Below are 6465 nucleotides of genomic sequence, written 5' to 3'. Positions count from 1 at the left end.
CTTTTTGGAAAGATGAAGACCAGGGATGAGTTGAGGATGTGGAAACCTCCTTCAGTTATAGACCAGTACTGAGAGAGTACCCATGACCTCTTTCCAGATAACCTTATCATTAATTAGGCTGGGTTTAATTTCCTTCCGATTAACAGAGGAAAGCCAAAGTTAGAAGAATTAGAGCCATAAGACCTGAAAAAAAGACATTCAGGCTAGCTCTAGATATAGGAAGAACCCCTTATGATACAAAGATAGATTGAGTATTGATGGGAAGATCCTTAAGATGAGACGAGAGATAAGAATGTAAGCTGAAAAGACCTAACTAAAGATAGATCAAGAAGGGTCTAAGACAATAAAGTACCAGGGTTTAAGCCTATTAGAATTAGCGCCCCAGTTTCCCATCAGCACTATTTAGTCAAGCATGCTCAGGCAAGAGTAGCCCAAGAAGGGTGACCTTGGGAAGTAAGGTAAGAAAGTGCGAAAGCCAGAAATGTTAGCGATTTTTGGCAAGAATGCAGTAAGTCCAGCGAAAATGGAAGATAAAGTTTTGGAAGCTATTAGGCTACTTAGTGTCCCAAGTAGTATTGTTTCAGACTGAGACCTGAGATTTACTTGAAATTTTAGAGGTCCTTACAAAAAGAGATGGACACTACTCCCAAATTTAGTATAGTGTACCCTCCGCAGACAGATGGGTACACATAGAGAATGATACAGATGTTAGAAGATATGCTACATGCATATGCGCTTGATTTCGGCAGTAACTAGGATACGTATTTACCGTTAGCCGAATTTGTTTAAGATAACAGTTTCTATTCAAGTATCTGAATGGTGCCATACAAAGCGCTTTATGGGAGGAAGTATAGATCTCCCTTTTCCTGAACAGAGCTCAGTGAAAGAAGTATTTATGATCCTGTTATAGTGGATTAGATGTCCCAGCAAGTTAAGGTTTAATGAAGACTCCTAACAGTTCAAAGTAGACAGAAGAGCTACGCAGATACTAGAAGGAGACTGTTAGAGTTGAGATTGAGGACCATGTTTTCCCTCAAAGTGTCACCAACGCCGGAAGTTGGTCGATCTGTAAAGATTAAGAAATTGAGTCCAAAGTATGTTGGATCGTTTCAAATTTTGTCCAAGGCTGGACTAGTAGCTTATAAGTGACCCTTCCCCCGAAATTGAGTCAAATTCATGATGTCTTATATGTCTCCCAATTGAAGAAGTACCACCCAAACCTGACACATGTCATAAACTATGGTGACATTGTGCTTTAAGACAACCTCTCTTTTGAGGTCAGACTAGAGCGAATCATCAATCTGAGAGTCAAACAGCTGAGGAATAGGCAGATTCTGTTGGTCGAGGTTGTCTGGAAAGGTCTTATACCGGAAGAAGTTACATGGGAGATGGAGGCTGAGATAAAGAAAAAGTATCTAGAACTTTTCCAATAAGATGCGCCTTAAATTTCGAGGATGAAATTTATTAAGGGGGAGAAGTGTCAGATCTAGTAATATGATAATTAGGAATAAGGATATTCCTAAACATTAAAGGGCCAAAAAGGATAAGGAGAAATAGAAGATTTATAGTGGAAAGTAATTATTATGATTTTCCAAGTCAATTATGAAAGGTTTGACTAATTAAGGAAAATTGGTCAAGAATAACTATGGAAAAATATTTTCAAGTCTCAGAAAATTAAGAAAAAATAAGGATAATATTTCTTGAGAATTTTATAAGGTTATATAATTGGTTTTATAACCAAATTGCCCATAGAGAAATTACTAAGGAATTTAAGGTTGATTTAGCCTAAATTAAAGCCTTTTATTCAAAAAATTCCAAATAAATATTTGGAAGGAGAATAAAATCCCAAAAAAATTCCTATGATGTCCTAAGAATTACAATAAATTATGGGATTAAAAAGAGATACTCAAATATCCAATATTTTTTCTAATTATTTAGACAAGTGGAAAAATCAATAATGAGAAGAAAAATAGTTTTCCTTTTTATTTAATTAATAAAAAATTGAGTTTGAGCTAAAAAGGGCATTTTAGAAAGAGAAAAATAAGGACAATAATTTATGAATTTGACAAAAAACAATTACAAAGGCTAGAGTACTGTAATTATAGAAAATATTAAACTTGGAGTAAAAGTGCACCGATAAAGTATAAATTAGAGTGTTGCACTTTACTTAACCCACAATTTGCCATTTGTGAAGCCCTTAATGGAGAGTAATTAAAGTTGTCAAGTGTTAAGCCTTACGAGGAGAAGATCTTGACATTGGGAAATTAATTACAATTGGATTTAAGTAATTAAGAAAGAGGTTTCAAGGGGCCTTAAGCAATTGACACTTGGACTTTCATTAAATGTGGTAGATGAGATATTTTGGACAATAAAAAAAGCTTATCCTCCCCCTAATTTCAGATATTCATTCATCCAAGGAGAGAAAGAGAGAGAAAGAGTGATTTTTGGAGAAGAACCAAGAAGAAAGCAAGCCACTTTGGTCTACCAATCAAGATTCAAGGTTAGTAAGTTGTTTTAAGATGCTTCTTGTCTTGCTTTCTTGAGTTGTATGGTTGAAAAAATCTATTCTTGTCCCTCTATGGTGTTGGCCGAAATGAATATAGAGAAGGGAGAGAAGTTTTGGTTGCTAAACATGGTTAGAACACCTTGTTTCATGATGGTTTCAAGTGGTTGTATGTTACTTTTAAAAAGATTTCATTGTTGGTTTGCTAAAGGAACCATTCGACCCTTTGAGAATCATACCCTAGGATGTGGTTTTCAATGTTTTGATGCTTCCACAGTGTTCAAAATGGAAAATGGTGTAGGATAAACTAAAGAACAAGTGTTGGAAGCATTAGAATCAAAGTTGTAATTTTTAAAATATGAACCTTATAGGTTCGATCACTTTGATTCTGCAAGAAGAAAGTTTCTTTTCTTAAATCCAAGAAGATATTTGAAATCTACATGAAAAATTATGCAGAAATGGTCAAGAGAGAATTTTTAGGGTTAAGAAAACAAGCTCTAAAAATTCTAAGAACAAAGATGGAAGCTTTAAGGGGTTTAGGAGTTAGTTGAGCTATGCTGTTAATTTTTATGTAGAATGGTTGGTAATCTTGCTACCCTTTTTGTTTTTCATCATGTTAGGGTTTGTTAATTGTCTAGAAGAGGAAGAAGGTCAAAGAATCAAAGAGCATTGGATTAAGGTAATAAGATTTAATTAACCTAAATGTTGATTGTTGCATTGATTACTATGCAATTTCATGTGCTATTATGTGGTTGAGCTAAATGATGATGATTGTATCTATACTCCTTGCTTTAAGTGCCTTGGCTATTGCATGTTAGAGTGCTACTTGTATGAGATAAACTAGTTTCCTATTAATAGCAAAAAGTTGGAATGCTTGTAATTGATGTATGTTGATGTTTTCGTTGATCGATTTTGCTACTGGGATTTCATTGAAATCTCATCCTCCACATGTAACCTGACATTTTAGGGGCTAAATCATCAAAAGGGAGATTGCAAATCCAAGGATAAAAATAGTGATGAACCATGAGGAAACAATTATATTTGGTCATGTATAATATATGCTTGATGCAATAACCCTAAGCAGGACACCAATTTCAAGCTATGTTTTTATCAAGTTCCCAAGCGAATTTCTTCACAAAATTTATTATGCTCAAATTTCACATCATGAGTTTCAAATCAATAGGTAGCACGTTAAAAATGGCTAACTATACAATTTTTAATGATTTTTCACATTTAAGGTCCAGAATCCGAAAAAAGAGTTTTTACAAAAAAGACAGAGGTGATTTTCACAAAAACCTGACACTTTTGTCAATAGAATTGGTTCACAAGATTATTTTTTCTTGAAAGAGAATTCAAAGGGATTTCCATATAATTTTGAACCACTCCATTTTGATGTGAAGCCTAGAAAAGATTTGAACTGGTATTTTCATAACTATCGGTCTAGGAAGGGCAAGACGGGAAAATTTGAGAAAAATTCTAGAAAATTCCTAAAAATAGAAAAATTATAAATTGAAAGCTTTCAAAACTCGGTTGAGGCCTGAAAGGTAAAATTTTAATGAAAGTAAATTATTACAGAATTTCCTGTAAATAGAGTTTTTTCAGGAAATTATTGGGAAATTGAAGGAAAATAATTATTTTAAGTAGTTGGAGGCCTCAATAAATTTATGAGAAAGATGAATAATTCATATAAATATTTATTTGAATTTATAAAATTAGTTCTAGGGCTTGGAAGCAGAGGAATTAATTTTAGGAAATTTATTTTCCCTCAGATTTACCGATAGAGGCCTAATTAGAGAAAATTCAAAACAATACCTAGAGGTTGAGAAAAATTATGAAAATTTTCAGATCATGTTTTCATATTAAAATGTGAATTATCATGGAGAGAAATGAATTTTTGGAGGTCTGAAAAAATTATGAAAGATTACTAGTGAATAGTAACCGATAAAATTTCAAATTGCTTTGAGATGGTGATTTGGTTTGTGGGCCAAATTTTTAGACCAGCCCAAACTATTTATGGGACCCATAATGGACCCAAGAAGGGCCCAAATTTGTGCACTTCCCAAGATATAAATGGTTGGAAATATCTAGTAAGGGACACTTGTGCAAATCTGATCATTTCACACACTTGATGGCTGCCACATACACCTTATTAGATGTACCAATTCGGCCAAATCAAGGGGCAAGAGGGCAGACTTGAATTTTCTATAAATACTCCCTGAAAATACCAAGAAAATATTAGAAAATCAGGAAAAATAGGGGACACTCTGCCACTATCCATCCAGCCCCTTTGTTCAAAAATCTTGAGCTGTTTTAGGCAAGAAATCATCCAACATACACCAAGAAAACATTAAGGTATGTCTAAGCATCATTGTCCCTAAGTAGTATATTGATTAGATTAGGATTTTTGTTTGGAAAAATGCTAGAAAAATACTGGAAAATGCTAAATATTTTAGTTGGGATGTGTGATGCTTAGGAAAGGATAGAAACGTTAATAATGAAGTGGAATAAGGAAGATTAAATGATGTATGGATTGATTTTTGGATGAAATCAAGATCAGGGTTAAGGGAGGAATTTTTGGTCTACCACTGTTCATGTAGAAGCAATTTGATTTTGCTTGATTTGATGATTCAAATGGCTTTAAAGCATGTTTTTGTGTAGGGATTTGATGTTAGGAAGTGTTTAAAATCATTGCAATCAAAAATAAAAATTTTTGGAAGTTAATACCCCCTATTAAGCCAAGTGGACTTCATGGGGAAGGAGTGTGAATTTTAAAAATCTGATTGCACCATTGGATTCCTCATGAAAAATTGTGTAGGATTGAGTCATGGGATGATTAATTCTAAAGGAGGAATCATATTGTTAAAAAATCAAAGAAAAAGGAGGGAAATTGTTAAGTTAATGTTAAAGTATTGGAATCAAGTTGTTTAGTGATTAATGTAGCCTATGTTTATACTTAGTTTAATAGGCATTGAGAGGAGGAATTGAGGAGAGGAATTGCTCCTTGGAGAAATTAATTGGACAAGCTTTTAAAAAGGTAGATTTGAATTATAATTTGATTGTTTATCTTGCTTGTTCAATATGATTTGTTGTTTGCTTGAATTGAGGAGCTTGTGTAGTGATATTGATTAGTTGGATAACCTTGGTTTATGCTTTGGCCAAATGCATTAAACTGTGTTAATATGGAAGTGTTGATGTTCCTCTCCTAGCATGGCATTACGCATCATTTTATGTGGTTTGATTATGCCTTGAGGTTTGATAACATGTCACATGTGAACTTGCTTGATTTACATGATAATTATAATTCATATGCTCCTGGGATTTCATTGAAATCTCATCCCCCTATGTTAAATTATGACTCAAATAGGAAATGATTCATCCGATGGCAAGGGCAAGGAAATAGTTTTGGAATGAAGAAGCAACAGGGGTTTCATAACATTTTGGAAAGTTATGCAATGTTTTAATGAGTTTGATGTTAAACTGTAATGGAGTATGAATGTTAAGATGATATAAAGTATGTTTATGTGACATGCCGTAATGTTGAAAATTTGAATGGTATAATGCCAAAGGGATGTGGATAGAGGAAAAAGGGAAAAGAATTTAAGAAAATAGAGTTAGGGGATAAAATCTCCCTAAATAATTCCAAATTTGTGGCAAATAAAATAATGAGCAATTGTTGGAATTTGGGTATAAAATTTTATAGGCTTATGGATCTCATTTTTAGCTTTAAATAAAGTGGTAAACCATTAAAAACAGAGTTTTGTGCTAAGAGTTATGCCTTTTCAAAGTTGGGCAAAAATACTAAAAATTGAAAATTTCACCAAATGAACAGTGCACGTTGTCGAATTTTCTAGTGTTTTTCTGGATGCAATTAAGTCCAATGAATATTTTTTTCTCTATAGAACTCTTAGCAGGCTTCGTGTGAAAACTAGAACCACCTTGTTTTGATTTTTCTAGAATTAGTT

The sequence above is a fragment of the Neltuma alba genome, unplaced genomic scaffold (genome assembly GCF_004799145.2).
Source record: "Neltuma alba isolate B1F8T4 unplaced genomic scaffold, ASM479914v2 tig00010519_pilon, whole genome shotgun sequence".
Classification (NCBI taxonomy): Eukaryota; Viridiplantae; Streptophyta; class Magnoliopsida; order Fabales; family Fabaceae; genus Neltuma; species Neltuma alba.
This window is presented reverse-complemented; position numbering follows the sequence as displayed.